The following is a 22,849-nucleotide window of genomic DNA, read 5'->3' as shown; positions in this document are numbered from 1 at the left end:
TCTTCTCCCTGCACTCCTTTTTTGTGGAAGCAGCAGTTTTAGCCTGGGCAGCTCTGAGACAGTGCAAAGAACACTGGAGTAGAAATAAGAGCCCCAGGTTTAATCCTGTCACTGTGTGACTTTGGAAAAATAATTCCCACTTTGCACCACAATTTTCTCATCTGTAAAATGAGGATGTTTATATGTATCTTCTTGTTTGTGAGGACGAAATAAATAAATGCAATCTTTTTAAGGGATATGGCTCTCTTACGCCTGAGCTATTATTAGACTGGGCCTTCTGCCCAGCCCTATTTATGGGAACACTGTTAAAAAATCAAACATTTTTTTAAGTAATTTTAGATTTACAGATAAGTTGCAAAGATCGTAGAGTTTCCATATGCCCCTCACTCAGTTTCCTCTAACATGGTATCTTATTGTAACCACGGGACATTTGTCAAAACTAAGAAACTAGTATTGGTATATTAGAGCTATTAACTAAATTAAAGACTTGAATCCGATTATAGCACTTTTTCCATGACCGTCCTTTTTCTGTTCTAGGATCTAACCCAGGATCCCGCATTGTGTTTAGTTTTCAAGTCTCCTTAGTATCCTTGGCTCTGTGACAGTTTCTCCATATTCCTTTACTTTTCAAGATTTTAACAGTTTTAGGCCGGGCGCGGTGGCTCACACCTGCAATACCAGCAATTTGGGAGGCCGAGGCGGGTGGATCACCTGAAGTCAGGAGTTTGAGACTAGCCTGGCCAACATGGTGAAACCTGTCTCTACTAAAAACACAAAAATTAGCTGGGCGTGGTGTTGGGCACCTGTAATCCCAGCTACTTGGGAGGCTGAGGCAGGAGAGTTGCTTGAACCCAGGAAGCAGAGGTTGCAGTGAGCCAAGATCACACCACTGAACTCCAGCCTGCCAGCCTGGGTGACAGAGTGAAACTCTGTCTCAAAAAAAATAAATAAATAAAAATTAAAAAAGGTTTGGACAGTTTTGAAGAATACTGGTCATGTATTTTGTAGACATCCCTCAACTTAGGTTTGCCTGGTGTTTTCTAATCCTTAGACAGGGTTCTGGGTTTTTAGGAAGAGCATCAGAGGTGAGGCGCCCTGCTCATCACACACAATCAGAGGGTATAATGATGTCCTGGTGTGGTCAGCCTCCATCACTTGGTTAAGGCAATGTTTGCCACATTTCTCTACTGTGAAGTTACAATTTTTCTCCTTCCATTCTTTGGAACTAAGTCACTAAGTCCAGTCCCAACAACAAGCAGGTAACTCAGTTCCACCTTGCAGATGGGGGAGTATCTGCATGTATTATTTGGAGTTCTCCTGTAAGTAAGATTTGTCCTTATTTAAGGTATTTAGTCAATCACTTATATATATCAGTATGGACTCCTGAACATTTATTCTAAACTTTGGGTCACAACCTGATACTGTTATTTATTTTGTTGCTCCGAGTGTTCCAGCTTCGGCCATCAGAAGCTCTTTCTGGCTGACCCTTGTGCCCCTCTGACGTGCCCTCATCCTTTTTTCTTCCTTTTAGCACTTCCTTCCTTTCTGGCATTACAAGATGCTCCAGATTCATCTTTCATTTCCCCTGTGCCAGCCCTAGAACTGTCCATTTCTCTAAGGAGTGGAGCTTTGGTTCTTCTTATTGGAGAATGGTATTTAGAAACCAAGATCTGAGTGCTGAGTGTTCATTGCTATTGAGGTATCACTGCTTCTAGGCCTTCTCGATGAGCAGAGCTAAGAAATATATGTATGTATAATAATCCATGTATGTACACTTATCTATAGTTATTTCTGTATCTACCTGTATACACAATAATGTAAACATGAGTTCCTACTGATGTCTCTGTGTCTAATACAGCACTGCAGTGTTTATTAGAGCCTTCTGAGGGCATTTATTTTTTAGAGCTGGGGTCTTCCTATGTTGCCCAGACTGGTCATGAACTCCTGACCTCAAGCTATCCTCCTGCCTGCCTCAGCCTTCCAAAGTGCTGCAATCACAGGCATGAGCCACCATGCCCAGCTGGCATTTTAAAAATAGATTAAACGATGATGAAAGTAACTTTGTGTTACCTAGCTATAATAAACCGATAGATGAAATGCTGAAAAGAAACCTTATTGATATATTAAACTAAAAAAAAAAGAGACCTTCCGGTTTAATTCCTGTATCCCAAAAGTATAAGCAGAGGGTATAGTAAATGTATATTCATTTACATTATACTTCAATTGTTAGTTTCCAACAATATTAGAAAGCGTAAGTATAAATAGAAAGAGACTCATAATCCCAGAATAGCTTTGAGTATTATGACGATCGAGAAGAAGATGAAAAAACTCTTGCAACCAATAACTGGCCCAACGGTCAAGGAATGGTTAGTTGGGGCTTCGGATTCCCTTTTGCTGGGTCCGCCCCTTCCTAGCCTCTCCATCAGGGCTGTTCCACAAAGTGTCACACAGCACAGTCAGGGGACATCTTTTCCTCTTTCTCTGACAGGGATTCCTAGCCTTCAAAGGGACTCACTTTAAAATGTCCCAAATTAATATTCACTTAAATGTTTAAAATTTCTTTGCAATGTTTTAAAGACAGAGACAATTTCATGAAATCAGACACCCACAGTGTGTTCTAAGTTTAGAAGGGCTGGGATTTGCTGCTGTAAAAGTGGAGAATCCCGAGTGTCTGGGCGTCTGCTGTGAGTGAGAAAGTGTCTATGCCAGGAAACCAGCTCCTGGCCAGATTTCCCAGGCCCTCAGGCCCCAGCAGCACCTGCTGCTTCCTCTAGATTTTACACAACTCACTTTCAATCTTCAAACCTAATTAATTTTCCTGGTTGTACTAAGCAATACACCGTGGGGTGGTTCCTGATATTTTATCAGATAATTTAGTTTAAAAAATTAAGTCCCTCCTCTGGCCAGGCGTGGTGGCTCACACTTGTAATCCCAACACTTTGGGAGGCTGAGGTGGGTGGATCACCTGAGCTCGGGAGTTCAAGACCAGCCTGGCCAACATAGTGAAATGCCATCTCCACTAAAAATGCAAAAAATTAGCTGGGTTGGGGTGTGCGTCTGTAATCACAGCTACTCGGGAGGCTGAGGCAGAAGAATCGCTTGAACCTGGGAGGTGGAGGCTGCAGTGAGCTGAGTTCTCACCACTGCACTTCTGCCTGGGCAATGGAGTGAGACTCTGTCTCAAAAAAATAAATAAATAAAAATAAAATAAAGTAAAATCAATCCCTCCTCCTGAACATACAAAATAAAATGTAAATTCTTTGTTGTGATACAGAATGGACTGTTCTTTAACAACTGTCCCAGACTACGTTTTTAGGGTTCTCTCATAACTCAATGTTCTCCAAAATTCCTGGTTCACGACCAAGAATTTTACTTACCTCTGGGCCTCTGTCAAGGTCAACCTTTCCCCTCATCTACCTGGTGAACTTCTTAACTCTTCCGAATGTGGCTCAGACATCACTCCAGTACTATTAATAATAATAACAGCAGCTACTGGACATCTACAGTAAGCCAGACATTCGACATGGATTATGTTGAATCCTCAAAAGGACTCTGAAAGAAAGATTTTCCCCTTCATTTTCAGATGAGGAAGCTGATGCTAAGAAAATCTGTTACTTACCCAAGAGCATACCACTTATAGGTATCAGGGCAGAGATTTGAACACAGACTGGACTCCAGACCAATATTCTTTCTGCTATGCCTGGTAAACCTTCCACATTTTGCCCTGGGTCCTAACAGTACTGAGCAAATGAAGGGATAGTTCTTTTCCTACCTGTCATTCCTGCTAGAGGCTAGAATGTGAGCTTTTTGAAAGCAGGGACCTTGTCTTGTATCCCTAGCACCATCCAGAGAGTGAGTGCGTATGGAAAGGATTATTTTCTAATTTAAACTCCTGGAAGCCTATTTATTCATGAGGTCATCCAAACTCTGGGGCAAGAACCCTGAGCAGCCTCTGCTCCCCACAGTGCAGTCCAGGTGGCTCATACACCAATGAGCAGTTTTATCACCTGTCCAGGGGCAAGAGAGGATGGTCAAAGTGATCCAACCCCAGCAGAGCTGACTTGGAAAGCAAGTGTGTCTGCCCGGCTGGCTGCGGTCTGCTTTCAACTCAGGGAAGGAAACCAGGTAGTTACGGTGAAGACTCTAGAAGCAAGGCTGGGAATGAGCTGACTTCTTCACAGGCACACACTGCAACTTCCCAGCAGTGTCACTTTTCTATAGCCACAGAGTTTCGCATGAAAAATACCAATCCTGTAATCCCAGCACTTTGGGAGGCTGGGACGGGCGGATCACTTGAGGTCAGGAGTTTGAGACCAGCCTGGCCAATGCGGTGAACCCCGTCTCTACTAAAAATACAAAAATTAGCCGGGCATGGTGGTAGGTGCCTGTAATCCCAGCCACTCAGGAGGCTGAGGCAGGAGGATTGCTTGAACCCAGGAGAGGGAGGTTGTAATGAGCCGAGATCGCACCACTGCACTCCAGTCTGGGTGACAGAGTGAGACTCTGCCTCAAAAACAAAACAAAACAAAACAAAAAACAAAACCAAACAAAAAAAACACCCTGCTATTTGAGATGTTCCCCCTTTTCACCCTGCTGTTTGAGATGTTCACCCTAACTTTGAGATGTTCCCCCTTTTCAAGAGAAAAATGGACTATTTGGAATACAAATGACTGGCAACCCCCCTCAATGAAAGGAGTGACTTTCGTTAGTTACCAAAATGTTTAACAAGTCAGCCAGGTTCAACTGTTGTATAACATGAGGTTTCAATTGGGTTAAACAAAAGAAACACTTTCTAGAACAGCCCCAGAAAGTGTCCATGAATATAAATGCCTGCACATCAGCTAATGAATAATATCAGCAAACACGAGAACTCGTTATTACAACTGCTGAACTGAGCCACCTCAGGTCCTGTTGCCAGAGGAGAAGAAAAAGTTTTGCCTTGGCAGGTAAGTGAATGAAGAAGCAGTCGTCAAATACCATCTGCTATTTTAAAACACGTTATTTGTAGCTCAAGTGCACATGTGCTCCCCCGCTGCCATCCATCTCTCATTCCACTTACAGCCCTTGGCTGCCCTGGCAGGGAGGGCTGAGGAGGCAAAGGAGGCATGCCTGCAACTATTTCGGTAGAGCGCTGTGAGCGCTGCTTAGGAAGTCTCCTAAATTTTTTAGGAAGCTCTGAAGGACAGGGAAAATGAAGTCACTTAATTCCCTCCCAGAATAAATGGGGCCACGAGAGTATATTAAGCTGCTCCTCCCTGGCAAGCCGTTTAAGATGTCCAAGTGCAGAGGGAAGGGTAAGGACCGGGTGGAGATAAGGCACAAGCTGTACCACTCTGATTTTCCAAAGCAATGGCTAAATTTAGCCGTAGAAAAAACTGCCATACTCCCCTTTTTAAAAACTCTCTGACTCTGTATACCGAAACACTAGAAATGGCAACGAGCAATGCTGGTTAGGCCTTCTTCATTTGCGGTAATTCTGGATCCACGTTTCTTCTTCCTGGTCTTTGTTTTACATTATCCTCATATTCAGTCTTGGACTCGTTAAGAAACATCATTCAGGATGCTGCCAAAACCACGGACCAACAGCGATTAGACAGAATGTTACAAGGGCAGCAAAGCAAATTGACGATCACTTCTCATTTGAAATATTTCAAGACTAGAGCTAAGGGTGTCTCAGGGTGAAAATCTCAAACCTATTCTCCAAAGAACATTCAGGCAGCCACATCACAACATAGTCTCGAGCACCGACGGCACCGCCGCCACACAGGAGCCAACTCTGCTGTCAGTGAAGTAACAAACCCAACTAAGACAAAGGTAGGAAGGTAGGAAAACTGCAGCTAATCAGCATGAAGTACAAACAAGCTTTGGAACTCCGATACAGATTCTGCACCTACCTTTAACGAGTCTACAACAGAGGAGAACATCTTAAAGCCGGCTAACTTTGCAGAGAGCAACAAGTTTGGAGCACACTGCCTCAATAGTTTCAGTGCACAGTGAAAATCAGAAATATTATAAACAAGAATTGAGACATTCTAAAGTAAGACTAGTGAAAGGAATACAGAAGAATGGAGAAAGCATATTACTCCTAAGACTAATGAGGTCTTTAAAAAACAAAAAAAGTGCTGGCCAGGCTCACGCCTGTAATCCCCCCACTTTGGGAGGCCGAGGCAGGCGGACCACCTGAAGTCAGGAGTTCAAGATCGGCCTGAGAAACACGGGGAAATCCGTCTCTACTAAAAATACAAAAATTAGCCGGGCATGGTAGCATGTGCCTGTATTCTCAGCTACTCGGGAGGCTGAGGCAGGAGAATCGCCTGAACCTGGGGGGCAGAAGCTGCAGTGAGCTGAGATGGCACCACTGCACTCCAGCCTGGGTGATGGAGCAAGATCCTGTCTCAAAAAAAAAAAAAAAAAAGTGCTGTAATGAGACCTGGAGATGAACAATGAAGGATCTAACCTGGACATGAAGGCGTCATTTCAATGGTTTATATAAAGAAAAATGGAAAATGAAAATCCTAACACTTGAGAAGGGAAATTGCAAAGACAGAAACGACAAAGTGCACAGGAACTGTCAGGAGGCATGGATGCAATAACTAAGCACCCGCGGATTGTTCGGCGGCGCCCAGCATGATCAAACCACCACCTGAAATCCTTGGGGAAGAGCTACGGAGACTCCGGCCAGAACATACTCATTCCACAAATGTTTACGGAATGCCCACTGCTGGCTAGGACTGTGCCAAGGCTCTAGGGAACTAAGGGTGAACAAGACAACTCAAGATGTGAGCCACCAGGACTACAAAAACCTAGCACGATATGAGCCTTTGTCTCCTATACGTGAACGTACAGAAACTGTGTTGGCTCAGTGAGGCCAGTGACTACGTTCATCCCAGTTCACTGCTACATTCCTGAGGCCTAGCAGAGTTCCTGGTGCACAGTAGGCCCTCTGTAAGTATTTACTGACTAAATGATTTAATCTCAACTGTCTGAAATATACAATGTGAACTTCAAGAAGGACAAGGTACAGAATAATATGTAGAACAAATATTTGTTTCCATGAGTCATTTCTAGGATGGGCTTTTTTTTTTTCAGCCAAGCTATTAAAAGCAGCTCCTTCAGGACCACCTTTTAGCTAATACGAATATATCAGTTTTTATTTTTATTTTTAGACAGGGTATCACTTTGTTGCTCAGGCTGGAGTGCAGTGGTGCAAACATGGCTCACCACAGCCTCTATCTCCTGGGCTCAAGAAATCCTCCTGCCTTAGCCTCCTAAGTAGCTGAGACCACAGGCATGCACCACCGTGCCTGGTTAACTTTTTGTATTTTTGGTAGAGGGAGGGTTTCACTATGTTGCCCATAGTGAGCTCCTGGGCTCAAGTGATCCTCTTGCCTCAGCCTCCCAAAGTGCTGACATTACAGGTGTGAGCCACTATGCCTGGCCTCAAATTTTTTTTTACATGGACATAAATGGTACGTATTTAATGCATACAATCTGATGTTTTGAAGTACATGCACGTTGTGGAAAGATTAAATCTAGTTAATTAACAAATGCACTACATAGTAACGTACTATGTACAAATGTACTATGGAGTACATTTGTTCATTAAACAATGACATAGCTATCATTTTTGTGGTGAGGGCATTTAACGTCTACCCTCTTCGGAATGTTCAAGAATATATCATGATGAACTCGAGTCACCAGGCTGTACAATAATCTCTCGAGCTGATTCCTCCTGTCTAACCGTAAATACACATTCTCTGATGAATATCTCCTCGACATCCCCATTCCCAGCCTCTAGTAATGACTATTCTATTGTCCACCGCCATGAGATCAACTTTTTTAGACTCCGCCTAGGAGAGAGATCATGTGGCATTTGTCTTTCTGTGCCTGGCTTATTTCACTTCACAGAATGCTGTCCATATTGAGTTCTGATCTTGGCAATGGCAGGATTTCATTCTGTTTTACGGCTGAATAGTACTCCACTGTAGACACAGACCACATTTTCCTTACACATCCATCCGCAGATGGACACTCAGGGTGCTGCCGTATCCTGGCTATTGTGAACAGTGTTGCAATAAACATGGGAGTGCACATCTCTCTCCGGCATCCTAATTTCATTTCCTTTGGCTACGTACCCAGTGGTGGGACTGCTGGATCCTCACTAGTTGCGTCAAACGCATTCTCCATACATTAGTTGGGACTGCTATTGGCAAGGCTTGGCCCTCAGAACTAATTGTAGGGGGACCATCTGCACAGATGGTCCTAACTGTCTTGCTAACTTGTGAGAGTTAAAGCCCAAGATGTTTCAAAAATATGTATTTTTCTAAACACTGGATTCTACATAGAGAGACTTGTGCTCCAGAACTCACAAGTTGATTAATTATAATATTTTTCATAGTGCTATAAAATCTGGAAAACATACAGGTAAACAAGTCCTTCCCAACTTAGTAGAAAGAAATGTATATATTTTAAAATAAATAGCTGTATTCTGGATAAAATATCTGTCCAATATTTTATCTTTATTATTAGGGGCTAATAAAATAGGTCCTAACAGATAAAAGGATTTAAGAATATTAGCTGGGCACAGTGTCTCATGCCTGAAATTCCAGCACTTTGAGGCTGAGGCAGCAGGATCACTTGAACTCAGGAGTTGGAGACCAGCCTGGGCAGCATAGTAAGACCCTGTCTCAACAAAACATAAAAAAATTAGCTGGGCATGGTGGCATGTGGCTGTAGACCCAGCTCCTCTGGAGGTTGAGATGGAGGGATCACGTGAGCCCAGAAGGTGGAGGCCACAGCGAGCTTCCATCATGCTGCTGCACTCCAGCCCAGGCAACAGAGTGAGACCTTGTCTCAAAAACAAAATAAAACAAAGCAAAACAATTTTATACTTCATCATAGACCCTTCTGATAAATAGACATATTTTTAAAAAATCAATATACCACGTAAATATTTTATTCAGAAATAAACTATTTCCCCAAGGAAAGCACAGGGTTTTAGAAAATATTTAGTCATTAAGCTTCTTTTGAATAGTGTCACGCTGTCTGTGAGGATTCTTTCACGTCTCGGCTCCATATGCCACATCAGAATACATCAAGGACTGCTCTCCCATGCCAGCATGGCACTCAATTCCTCTGAGTATCCCTTGGCACCCTACCCCTAGACCAGAGTCATCCTTCAATTTTTGCAAATTTCAAATCAGTGAGGCCTGAACAAATACATGAATTACTGAGGCCAGCATTAAAGCATCCCTTGGATTAGGGAGAAAAGCAAAACACTTAAGGGTGCTTTCTGTGAAAGGGGGATGTGGCTGGCACAGTGGCTACACTTGTAATCCCAGCACTTTGGGAGGCTGAGGCGGGAGGATCACTTCAGCCCAGGAGTTCAAGGCTGCAGTGAGCCATGATTGTGCCACTGCATTCCAGTCTGGCCCAGAGAGAGAGGCCGTGCCTCAAAATAAATAAATAAATTTTTTAAAAAGTGTGTGGCTGTGGGATGCAGCTTGACTGCATCCAGTTTCAGGGGCTACACAATCTGCAGATCCTTACAGAAACCCCCCAAGTGGTTAAGGGAGCAGTTAAATAATGGAACAAAACGTTAATAGCCAACTCCAGTGGCACTGTGCACCGTTTCTGAGAATCCTCTCTCTTGAATCCCTAATACCTCCAGACGCTCCTTAGTCTGTTTTCTGATCTTCCCTGCTTTTCCTGATTTTCCTTCCCTGTCCCAGCCCATTCCCCCTGAGCCTCTTTATTTCCCTCCCTGCTCTCACTTAACTGGTAACAATCCTGTGTGAGGTGGCTAACAAAAATACTTGTGATTAACAGCAGATTAGGCAAAGTCAGGACTCATGATTTTAGAGACAAGAATAAAAGCAAGCTCCGGTAATACTGTTTCACAGAAAACACAGACTAAAGTCTCTAAAATAGTGAAATGTGAGTCCCAAGTTGGGCTGAATGTAGCAAACAAAGCAAAAAGGGGGGCAGTGAGTTTCAAGATCACACTACGTCAGTTGCTTTGGATAGCATGACTTTCCTTGGTACTAAGATCTGAAATAAATTTCTCCCACAGGTCCTAATAAGAAAGATGCTGTGGGCCGAACATGGTGGCTCACGCCTGTAATCCCAGCACTTTGGGAGGCCAAGGCGGGCAGATCAACTGAGGTCAGGAGTTTGACACCAGCCTGACCAACATGGCGAAACTCCATCTCTGCTAAAAATACAAAAATTAGCCAGGTGTGGTGACACGCACCCGGAGTCCCAGCTACTCGGGAGGCTGAGGCAAGAGAATCACCTGAACCCAGGAGGCAGAGGCTTGCAGTGAGCCGAGATGGTGCCCAATGCCAGAGCCTGGGCGACAAGGCAAGACTGCCTTCAAAAAAAAAAAAAAAAAAAAAAAAAAAGGATGTTGTAATTTCACAGATTTCAACATCCTTGTGACAAAGGGACTACTAGGTTTCAAGTGACTGTTTATTACTGTTTGGTATTAAAGAACACCAAAGCACCATTTCATCAAAGCAATTCATCAAAAGTTCAATGTAGGTCCAACTTCACAGCTCTCTAATGAATTGGTTTAAGGGTAGACCATCCAGAAGAATACATGCTGATTTCTAAATCTGACCATAGATGAGTTGGATGTTTTAAATTTCTTTAAGGAAAAGCTTTCCATAGTTCGTTGGTTTTAAGTTGCACATGACTAAATCACACTCAACATTCTCTTCTGCAGGTCAGTGGGCCTTCACTTTTAAAGAAGTCTCCTTACTGCAATGAAACAACATGTTACTTTCTTCTGTTTTCAGAAATGAATGTATCTGGAGTTTGACTAAAAGTCAGTGTTCTGCATAGATAATATCTTTCCACAATTCTTGGTGGAAAGAGGGCAGCTGCCAATTTTAAAATCTGTTCAACCATAAACACAATAATCAAGAAACCACTCAGCCCCTGTTCATAACTTGGCCTCTTCAGTGTGGACCCAAGTGACTGCAGTGCTCACCGGGCAATATCCCCTATGCTGATATGAAATATACAGATGAGAGAAATCTAAGAGAAACTGAACTTCCCTTGCTAGAAAAGAGCCCTTAACAACAATTCTTATGCTTTTTGTTCAGGGGCTCTTTGACAATTATAAAGACTGTGAGTCCTCTCCTAGAAACACATGTACATATAACATCTTGCATTCAATTTCTGAGGGCTCATAGAACCATGCCACAGCCTCAGAACTATTTTGTGAGGATGGCCTATCTACTGAAGCATTTCCCAGGCTGCATTCTGCGGAACGTTTCCCATCAGCTATTGATCAGCAAACATAAAATGTTTTATCAAAGATGTTTTGGAAATACTAGGTGAAACACAAACACATTTACACTTCATTAAGGGAAGACTTTTCTGAACCCTAATATGCTAACACATGCTATACACTGATAATCACCAATAGTAGATGTGTTTCCTAAACTTATGTGAACCTTTTTGTGGGGTGGGGGGCAGTTCTTATAAGCATTTCCTGAAAGTAACGTTCCCACGGACGAGTTTGGGAAGGAAACCAGCCCTAAGGATACCTTTTTGATATACACAGTCTCCGAGTTAGGAAAGTCTTGGTCCACACTCTTCCTCTTCCTCTTTTTCTCATCAGGCTCAGGTGCTACTCCAGCCTAGCACAGACTCCAATAAAACTATGTGGATGTATGGTGCATGCTACCCAGAGATCAGTGTGGGAAATGGTTTGACCCAACGTCTCCCCACTACCATTACCTCTCTCCCATCTCGGGAGACTCCCTCGCTCACTGTGTGTGGTCAGTTAATTCCACTTCAGACAACGTTTGACAGACAGAATCACTTCTTTAACCCACCCTCCCCTGATACGGTTTGGCTGTGTTTCCACCCAAATCTCATCTTGAATGGTAGCTTCCATAATTCCCATGTGTCGTGGGCAGGACCCAGTGGGAGGTAACTGAATCATAAGGGTGGATTTTTCCCATGCTGTTCTCGTGATAGTGAGTAAGCTTCATGAGATCCAATGGTTTTATAAAGGGGAGTTCTCCTGCACACATCCTCTCGCCTGCTGCCATGTAAGACGTGCCTTTGCTCCTCTTTCACTTTCTGCCATGATTGTGAGACCACCCCAGCCATGTGGAACTGAGGCCATTAAATCCTGTTTTCTCTATGAATTACCCAGTCTCAGGTATTTCTTCATAGCGGTATGAAAATGGACTATCCTTGTTTTAATTATCTGAGGCACCTCAGAAAGATTTCTTTCAGTCTCTTTCTTTGTTCCATTTGGGATAAAAAGTAAGACTAAGCTGGGTGTGGTGGCTCAGGCCTGTAATCCTAGCACTTGGGGAGGTGAGGCAGGTGGACTGCTTGAGCTCAGGAGTTCAAGACCGGCCTGGGCATCATATGAAACCCTGTCTCTACAAAAAGTCCAAAAACTAGCAGGGCACAGTGATGCACACCTGTAGTCCCTGCTACTTGGGGGGCTGAGGTGGGAGGATCACTTGAGCCTGGGCAGTGGGAGTTGCAGTGAGCTGAGATCGTGCCACTGCACTTCAGCCTGGGTGTCAGAGTCAGACCCTATCTCAAAAAATATAAAATAATAATAATTACAATGAATAATGTTGGAGTTAGGTTATCAATAAATTTATTACTTACTTTATCCAACTTAATTATTGAGTTCTACCCTGTGAATTAAGAATCTTCACCAAAACTGTTTCTATTTACCAAAGTTATTTTATATATTTCCTTATTTAAGCAGCATCACTTAATATGTAAATGTGAGGTTCACTCTTTCACTTGTTTTGCAACACATACTTGTATGTTATTTATTGACAGACTGTATAGATTATGTAGTTCTATGTTTTATAGTATGTATATATGCGTGCACACACATTACTTTAATTATTTTTCTCCTGCAAATGCAGAGTATCTATAGTGGGTCCCACAAGGTTTTTGTTCTCAGGCTAGCCTGGGAACCTACCTGCCATTTATTGCACTGTTTTCCTGGGAAATGTTATTCAACTGATTTAAAAGCTTTCAGAATCATCAGTTTTCGGCTAAGTACTTCCTATCTTTTACATTAGATAAAACATCTTACACACACACACACACACACGCACGCCAGGGGCATTGGTTCTGGCTAGAGTGACATCGTTTCTTTCACTAGAAAAGAGGATATTTAAATACATTCTTTGGTGATTAATCCAAACCACATTGTATAATACTAAGGAATTGAACTATACTTTCTGGAAATGGTCCTAGGAAATTGTTAGTCAATATCCATTTAAAGATTCACTAAAAGGTGATGGGTTCTGGTTCCTCTTTCTCATTTTAAATGGGACCATGAGAATAAAAGCAAGGAAGGAAGCCCTACAGTCCTAAGGCAAGAGATTTATATTCTATGTCTTTCTGTAAATCTGATCTAGCAAATTCTATTTCTCCAGTGTCCCGAGCCTGCAGGTCCACTAATATCAAAGGCAAGGCCTCCATTTCTGTCTGGGGGTAGGCAAAGTGCTTTTGGTTCTCCTCAATCTCTGACTAAAACAGCCAGGGAGATGGACTTTACTGAACAGAAAAAAGAGCACATACAGCTAGGCATGGTGAATTTTAAAACTTTCCTTTGATAATCTGAGTACTTGTAAAATTCTGGGACCTAAAGTCAGAAGTGCTAGAGGGGAGCAGAATATATGAAAAATGCAAAAACCTTTGTCAACCTTTATTATTTCTGTGGCTTCAGGATGGTATTTTCTTTAGGACTATGATGATCAAGTGTGAAGACCAAAACCTACCGGTTCCTTCACAGTCGGCCCCTCTAGCATCCCTTCCTTCTTCCCTGATCAGGGCACCTTGCTTCTTCCTTGGGGAGTGCAATGGACTGAATGTTTATGTCTTCCTAAAATTCCTGTGCTAAAATCCCAACTCCCAATGTGATGGTATTAGGAAGTGGGGCCTCTGGAAGGTGACTGGGTCTTGAGAGTACAGCCCTCATGAATGGGATTAAATATGGGTGCCCTTATAAAAGGGACCCCAGAGAGCAACTTGCCCTCTTTCCACCTTGTAAAGATACAGCAAGAAGTTGGCAGTCTACAAGCCAGAAGTGACCCTCACACCATGCTGGCACTTGGACTTTCGGCCTCCAGAACGATGAGAAATAAATTTCTGTTGTTTACAGGACACCTGTCCATGGTACTTTGTTAGAGTAGCCAGAACTAAGGAAGTGCACTTGGTTTAGGTGGCACAGAGCCCAATTCTTGGCTGCAGGGGTGTATGAGCCAGGCCTTATGAATGAGAGGACCATGTCCCCTTATTCAAGAGATTAGACACGTGACTCAAGATGGGCCAGTAAGAGATGACACATTTCCTGGAACCACAGGGAAAGAAGAGCTGTCTTCCTGGAGACATCTGGTAATCTGGCAGACAATAAGCCTGGAGCTCAGAGTGGGCCATCTTGCTGCCATACTGAGGACCCTTCCCTGCTTGAGAATAAAATTAACATAGAGGAGGAGAGTGGGGTGGGGGCAGTGGGGGAGGCCTAATGACATCATTGAGCATCTAGAGCCAGTTCTATCTGAAGACAACACTAATTCTGGACTTCATAAGAGTCAATAAATTCCTTTTTTTTTTTTTTTTTGAGACAGGGTCTTGCTGTCACCCAGGCTGGAGGGCAGTGGTGTAATTGTGGCTCACTGCAGCCTCAAACTCCTGGGCTCAAGCAATCCTCCTGCTTCAGCCTCCCGAGTAGCTGGGACTATAGGCGTGTGCCACTGTGTCCAGCTCTTTGTTTTAAATTTTTTTTAAAGATGAGGTCTTGCCATGTTGCTTAGGCTAGTCTCAGACTCCTGGCCTCAAGAGATCCTCCTGCCTTGACCTCCCAAAGTGCTGGGATTACAGGTGTGAGCCACCACATGTGGCCAAGTTCCCTTTTTGATGTAAGCCAGTCTGAGGTGGAGCTCTGTCACGTGCAGCTGGAAGAGCTGGAAGAGGCTAAAGTCAATCTATTGGCCAGGTACGGGGGCTCACACCTGTAATCCCAGCACTTTGGGAAGCTGAGGCAGATGGCTAACTTGAGGCCAGGAGTTCCAGACCAGCCTGGCCAACAAGGCGAAACCCATCTATACCAAAAAATACAAAAATTAGCTGGGTGTCGTGGTGCATGCCTGTAATCCCAGCTACCTGGGAGGCTGAGGCACCAGAATAGCTTGAATCTGGGAGGCAGAGGTTACAGTGAGCCAAGATGGTGCCAGTGCACTCCAGTCTGGGTGACACAGTAAGACACTGTCTGAAAAACTAAAATTAAAAAAAAATAAAGTAGGCCGGGCACAGTGGCTCACTCCTGTAATCCCAGCACTTTGGGAGGCCAAGGCAGGCAGATCGTGAGGTCAGGAGATCGAGACCATCCTGGCTAACACGGTGAAACCACGTCTCTACTAATAATACAAAAAAATTAGCCGGGCATGGTGGCAGATGCCTGTAGTCCCAGCTACTCAGGAGGCTGAGGCAGGAGAATGGCGTGAACCCGGGCGGAGCTTGCAGTGAGCCGAGATTGCGCCACCGCACTCCAGCCTGGGCGACAGAGCGAGACTCTGTCTCAAAAAAAAAAAACAAAAAACAAAAAAAGTAAATAAAAAGTCAATCTATTAACTGAAATGTAGATCCTTTTGCTAAGTAATTAGAAGAGTTCTGCTTCCACTTATAAATAAAAAATTGCTATTCAATATCATTAAATATACCTTAGTATACAAATGTTATTACAATTTCTCTACAAAACATGTGATAAATGACAGCAGCAATAAACTGTCTTGCTTATGCGAAACACTGATTCAATGTTGACTGCCCAAACATTCAGTAAGACAAGGAAAGGTATACTGAGCTCTGGCCTGGCTGGAGACTATCTGTTGAATTCATACATATGGAGATATCTTAACTCTTTCAGGCCTTAGGTGAGTGCTAAATGCGGCGTCATAACAGACACATACCACAGAAAAGAATCACAGCAGAACAGCTGAATTGAAAGAGAATTAGGAAATATCCAGTCTGGTGGCTTTCAACTTTTTAAAACTGTGGTCCACAGAAAGAAATAGAAGTCAGCACACACTCCCCCATATGGAAACAAAAGCTTCCCAAATCAATACTTACTCTTACTATATGCAATGCACTCTGATTTTAAAATCTGATGATGGTGACCATGCTTTTCTGAACCACTGATGGGTTTGGAAAACAGGTAAGAGAGCCAGAGATACAAGATAATTTACATAAGGCTTCTCACTGAGTGAATGGTGGAGCTGAAACACTCAGTGCCCATCCTGCTGTATTATATGAAAGAAAACAGCTGTTACCTACACAAATCCCTAGACAGTGGCTTCTGGCCAATCTTCTAAGTCTGGGAAAATGATTCAGGTGTCAGGCCTATTTTACACTGGTAGTGTCCAGGATTTTTAGGGCCACCTCAAGACCACTTAAGTGAAAACTCACATCCACCAGTTGGCTTTAGACTCATATTCACATAAATTGACTTTTGACTCCTTTCACTCCTGCTTGAACTGACCTGCATGGCAGATCATTTGGAGTCTGTGCCTAAATGACCAACAGGCAAGACTGAACCGAAGGCATGAAGGCACAGAGTAGGATCAGGTTTGTCTTGGGCTTGAAGAAACACATTTTGTGACAGTCTCCTCACCCTATCCAATGAGTAGCATCACGCTGGATAATTTCTTTGCCAACTAACAGTATTCATGAAACTTCAACTCCCAGCTGGCATGATGCTAGGCATAGTAGAAGATACAGCTTAGGTGCCGCCCCTCCGCACCCCATAAACAGCTGTTAATCTAATCGGGGTGGTGAGAAGAAAAGCTTCATTAATAAGACTTGAGTGAGGCTCAGAGAAAAAAAGAGATAGAATGTAACATGGAGTATGGGTGAGGGTAGGCACACCAGCACACCAGCCTGGCTGCGTGTGACAGAGGACTCATGCCGTGTGGCTGGTGATGGGGCGAGGCCAGCTGGAGAGCGAAATATGATGTACGGGGTGGTGAAAGTCAGGTGAAACAAGACAGGTGAAAAAATGGAGAGACTGATTAATTTTAGCAGTTGATAAATATTAGTTTAATACAATGGATAAATTAATTTACATGGCTTATCCTCACTTGCCACATTACAAAAACATTATGTAGCTTTATGATCAGCACTTTAACTCCTAGACACATTTACCTTCATTAAACTCCTTATACCTTATCTTCCTCAAAGCAATATTTAACTTACTAGTTTTAATTTGCTAAGCAATGGATGTATAGTAGGTGCTTCAAAGATGAGTTGACCAGTCTCTTCACATCATGTCTAAAGCTATGCTCTATTTTCAATATTTACAAAACAATATAAAATTAAACAAATTACAGGGATCACGATACTTTATAAACTAAAATTTCAGTTAGTGTATGAAAGGAACTTTACTGAAATGAAGCATTAAACAAGATCATCCTGGCATTCTCCCCCTCCACTGTCTTTTTCTTTTTCTTTTTTTTGAATCAGGGTCTTGCTGTTGCCCAGGCTGCAGAGCAGTGGCATGATCATGGCTCACTGCAGCCTTGAACTCCTGGGCTCAAGCGATCCTTCCGCCTTGGCCTCCCAAACTGCAGACATTAGAGGTTAAAGCCACCACACCTGGCTTTTTGTTTCATTTTCTCTTGTTGAGATGGGGTCTCACTCTGTTGCTCAGGATGGAGTGCAATGGCACAATCACAGCTCACTGCAACCTCCACCTACTGGGCTCAGGTGATCCTCCCACCTCAGCCTCCTGAGTAGCTGCGACTGTAGGCATGCACTGCCACACCTGGCTAATTTTGGTATGTTTTGTAGAGACCGGGTTTCTCCATGTTGCCCAAGCTGGTCTTGAACTCCTAGGCTTAAGTGATCCACCTGCCTCGGCCTCCCAAAGTGCTAGAATTACAGGTGTCAGCCACCACACCAGGCCCTATTTTTAAAGTTACTATTCACAAGGTATCATACCATGGTTTTAATGAGTCACTTGTTATACTGCTTGTGGGGTGAAGAGTAACTATCTTCTGATGGTGAAGGCATCTCCCTGTCTGCCTGTCATGTTAACCCAAATGTAGTCACATAAGAGAACAGCAAAGAAAAGACGGTCATTTGACTTTAGGGCAATTCATTCAAGAAGAGGGTAAGACTCTAACTGAAGGTCTCCATGACTATGAATGCCAACATCCCCATGACATGATGTGACACTATGCAGTGGTGTCACCCAGCAGGCTAACAAGCACTTCTGAAATGTTAAATGTGGCTAATATTAACATGTGGCTTTTATGTAATTCAATACATCACACCCGAACTTCTCCAACCATCATGCCTATAATCCCAGCACGTTGGGAGGCTGAGGTGGGTGGATCACTTGAGCTCAGGAGTTTGAGCCCAGCCTGGGCAACATGGAGAAACCCCGTCTCTACAAAAAATACAAATTAGCCGGGCATGGTGGTGTGCGCCTGTAGTCCCAGCTACCCAGGAGGCTGAGGCAGGAGGATCACCTAAGCTCGGGAGGTGGAGGCTGCACTGAGCCATGATCGTGCCGCTGCACTCCAGCCTGGGCGACAGAGTGAAACCTGTTTCAAAAGAGCCTCACACCTTTCACTCGGGAAACTTTCATGTCAACCAATTCTTTAACTTCACTATCTTTCTCATATGAAGTAAATAATTCTCAGTTCCACTTGTTATTCACGTACTGGATTCTACAACAGCTCCCCATTAATATACTGCAGCAGTAACAGCTCTTAGTAAAGGCCAGTTCAGTCCTACATAGAAGACTAAAGAAAAGCCTGGGCCACGCGCGGTGGCTCACACCTGTAATCCCAGCACTTGGGAGGATGAGGCGGGCGGATCACGAGGTCAGGAGTTCAAGACCAGCCTGGCCAACACAGTGAAACTCCATCTTTACTAAAAATACAAAAATTAGTCGGGCATGGTGACGTGCACCTGTAGTCACAGCTACTCGGGAGACTGAGGTAGGAGAATCACTTGAACCCGGGAGGTACAAGTTGTGGTGAGCTGGGATCATGCCATTGCACTCCAGCCTGGGCAACAGAGTGAGACTCTATCTCAAAAAAAAAAAAAAAAAAAAGAATAGCCTGAAATAATGCGTCCGCCAGGGTATCACCAAAGCCAAATCCTTAAATAATACAAACAAGACTGTTACTAATGAGTGCATGAAATACTGTATTTCCATTTGAGTTGTTCAGATTATAATTAATCAGGACGACCTCATCAAGGTCCCTCAGGAATACACAGCAGTTCTCTGCTTCTTTTCACTACCAGGCTACATTTATTTAGGAAATGCATACGCTGTAAGTAAATGCTATTTTCTAGAACATTAAACATTATTACTCTCTAAATCTAATACAAAGAAAAAGAGAAACAAAAATTTGCTAGTGTCTAATTCTGGTCTTGGAATAATAACTTTTTTTTTTTTTTTCTAAACACAGCAGGAAAAGTGCTTCTGCATAATGCATTTCTCTTGATCCGGTTCCCGGCAATAGTTTCTCGATAAGACACAGATTCTGTAGGGAAACGAAACAGTTCCGTTCCTCAAGGTAGTAACAGAAAAAGACTCCTTGTATGTACAGCCAGATATTTTATCGATAAAACTTGGGAGTACAATTTTTTAAAAGCCTCACTGGTGGAAAAAATATAATGCATTCATTCAAGCAACCAAACAGAGGAGGCACTTCTGTAGTTATCTGAGGGCACCTCTCACGTTACTCAGTCGGCTTCCGGGATTAGATACTTCAGGCCGCCAACAGAACTCGTATCAAGTAAAAGTGGGCAAAATAGAAAACGGACTTTAAAATTGTCGTCCCTCTCTGGTGAGGCAACTGATTAAGAAAATAGTCTGCAAGAATATCATCATTTCATAAATCTATTCTGATACCCGATTTATAGGGAAATGTTTTTGATGTATGCGGTAATCTACAGATATCAAAAAAGTCTCAAACACCAGAACGCCTTCAGCGCCACCTCTAAAGAGGCGCAATACCTAGAAACCAAATCACCAGAGCTCCGAAAATGTGAAAGGGCCACCCCGAGCGTCTATCCAGGCCCATCTGCGCGTGGAAAGCGCTCCCCGGTTGCCAGCCTGCAGGGAAGCAAAGCTCTCAGAAGTTCCTCCGAGCCTTCCATCCACTTTCGGGACTGCACTGTGCACGCGGGTGAATCGAGCGTCCCTCCGCTCCCCTGGGCTGCAGGCTGAGACAGTCCCCCGCCGCCCGATTCCGCACCCCTCTGAGGAGCCCTGGGCTGTGCCCGCACCTCGCCCAGCACCTGCCAGCCCAGGGACACCGCGCCCCCGCCGCGGGAAGGAGGCGGCGCTGGGTCCCAAAAGCCCTCGGCGAGGAGAAGCCGCGCGCCCCGAACTCACTCGCTGCTGGCCGAGCCCCTGCGCGCCCCGACGCCGCCCCAGCCCCGCCCGCGCGCGCCCGACACGCTCGTCCCTGCTCTCGCTCGGGCACAGACGCGCGCGCGCGTCCGCGCACTGCTCCAGAAGCGCATCCGGCCCGCGCGCGCGCCCGGACACGCGTGGCTCACACCTGCCGCACACGCCCCTCGCACAAACACGCGCGCCCCTCACGCCTGGCCACTCCAGACACACAGCCCCAGGACCCACGCAGGATCGGGCGTCGACACACCCTCGCGGCATGGACACGCGTGTCTCCCACCCACTCCACGGCCAAACGCACACCCTCCCCGCAGCCCCTCACCCTTGCTCCTCACACTCCCCACTCTCACCCCAGAAACACACCCCCCACACTGGGTCCGCCGCATCCCCACACCCCCCACTCGCGCCAGAAACGCGCGCACCCTCGCGGCCCCTCCCCGCCGCGCGTAAACACGCCCGGCCCGCGCACGCCCTCCCGGCCTGGCCCCGCACCGCACACTCGCACCAGAAACACGCGTGGCAGCGCGTGCACCACGCCCCCGGCTCGCGAGCACGCGTGCCCCCCACGCCTCGGCCCCGCCCCCGCCCCGCGCGCGCCCCCGCCGGCCACCGCCCTCGCCCGCACGCGCCCTCCACCTAGCCCCGCGCCGCCGCGCACTCACCCGGACTTGCTGAGCTCGGCTCCCGCTCGGTCAGGCTTGCGCCGAGCCGCCGCTCACTGGCTCCCGCGCCCCGCCCGGCCCCGCCCGGCCCCGCGCCCGCTCAGCTCCACTCGCCGCAGCTGGAACGACTCGCGGGGCTCCGGGTACCGCGGTCTCCCCGCCACTGCCCGAGTGCGCCGCCCGGACCAATGGCGGGGCGCGGCGGTGAGCTCACCGGACCCGACCCCGCCCCCCAGGCCGCGTGGCCCAATGGGAGGACGCGACGTCACCCGGAGCCGGGCAGAGGCTGGTGCGGGGCGCGGAGCCGCTCGGCGCGGGGACTGCGCCGGAACTGCGCCCGAGCCGCGCTGGACGGCTGGGTCCCGGCCGGAGGGTGCGGGCGGAGCGCGGCCCGGGCGTCCCCGCGCGAGACCCGGGCCCCGGCCCCTCCCGACACGGTCCGCGCCGCTCCGCCCGCCCGCCTCAGCGCGGCCCGCGAAGGGGGCGGCCACGGTCCCCTCGAGGCCGGGACGGCTCGGAGCCCGACGGCTGCACCCGTTGCCCGGGCCGACGGCCCCAGGAACCCCGCGCCGGCCGCTCGTTCCCCTTCCCGCAGGGCCGCCCCGCGTCCGCCCTGCCCGGCTCCCCGCGCCGTCGGGGCCACCCGAGGCTCCGCGCCGAGGACCCGCGTTCCCGGGCTCGGGCTCCCTGCGCGGCCCCGGCGCGCCCTGCGGCGGCGGCGTCTGCAATGCAGCCGGCGGGAGGAGCCGGCGCTGCGCAACGAGCTGGAGAGCGCGGGGGCCGGGCGGGAGGAGGGGGCCGGGGCCCGAGGACCCGGGGAGGGCCAGGGCGGGGCGGAGGACGGTGGGCGGGGCCGGTGGCGGCGGCTCCGGCTTTGGGGGAGTGCGGCGCCCGACCCCCTTAGCTGGAGTGCGGACCTCCGCCCACCCTGTGGGTCTAACCTCCGCGTTCCAAAGTTCCAGCTCCAGCCCTGCGCACATGGGGACTTCTGCGTGAGGGCCTCTCGCCCCGGCCACAAACCCCGAGCCGCACCTCTTCATCGAGGCTCAGGCGTCCCGAGCGGATCCCGCTTTCTTCTTTCCCTGTGCTGTTTGCAGTCCCACTGCCTCGCACAGGGAAAGTGCCTGACCCCAAGACTTGTCATAAGACCGCCTATTTTGTTTTTGTTATGTATAGATAGATTCAGATATGTAGATATATATAGAGTCAAATATCTGTAAAATCGGCCATGTCTGCCATCTGGGTAAAAAGGTGTCTCGAAATTGGGGGCGGAGTCTTTTCTGACCCTACCCAAACGCACACAGAAACAACCCCAACATTTGCAGAGCCGTTAAGCCTGTACACCCAATGAGGAATCGCTTGTTAGAGGCCGCGTGAAGGACACCCTGACTAAGCTGGGCCCTGCCCGTGCCGGTAGATCGTCCATGGCTTCCCTTGGGGGCTGCCACCCACTGTAAACCTGAGCAAGTTAATCGCCTGTTCCGAAGCCTGCCCTGGCAAAGCCCCAGTACATATTCCAATCCTGCTCTAGGTCAGTATTCCCACTGCACCTGTCTCTACCCCTCGCCCGCCCCCCGGGTCACCACGCAGGACCCCTTGCACGCCCCCCCCCCAACTTTGCTATGCACCTGCTCCCCTTTATCTGCTAGGGAGACTCCTATGCATTCATCAAGGTCCACCTCAAATCTGGCCACCCTCAGTGGCTTTTCCTGACGCTCTCAGCAGAACCGAACCTCCAGCTTTGTTATGTGTTGGTGTTGTA

The 22,849-nt window shown here is 46.7% G+C and overlaps 1 protein-coding gene across 31 annotated transcripts in view; it reads right to left on the bottom strand.

Annotated features, from left to right (window-relative positions):
• CAMTA1 (calmodulin binding transcription activator 1) overlaps positions 1–22,849 on the bottom strand; it is a 953,012-nt gene that overhangs the window by 44,437 nt on the left and 885,726 nt on the right. For 7 of the 31 annotated variants that reach the window (XM_031668705.1, XM_031668751.1, XM_031668793.1 and 4 more), the window contains exon 1: positions 21,088–21,252. The exons of 23 other annotated variants lie outside the window; for them this stretch is intronic. The gene's annotated coding sequence lies outside the window, so the exon portion shown is untranslated. Of the gene's footprint in view, positions 1–21,087; positions 21,253–22,849 lie in introns of those variants that run through there. One more of the 31 variants, XM_031668577.1, reaches the window with a different exon arrangement.

Source organism: Papio anubis, chromosome 1 (assembly GCF_008728515.1).
Source record: "Papio anubis isolate 15944 chromosome 1, Panubis1.0, whole genome shotgun sequence".
Classification (NCBI taxonomy): Eukaryota; Metazoa; Chordata; class Mammalia; order Primates; family Cercopithecidae; genus Papio; species Papio anubis.
Note: the sequence above shows the minus strand (reverse complement) of the source record. Positions and strands in the feature narration are given on the sequence as shown.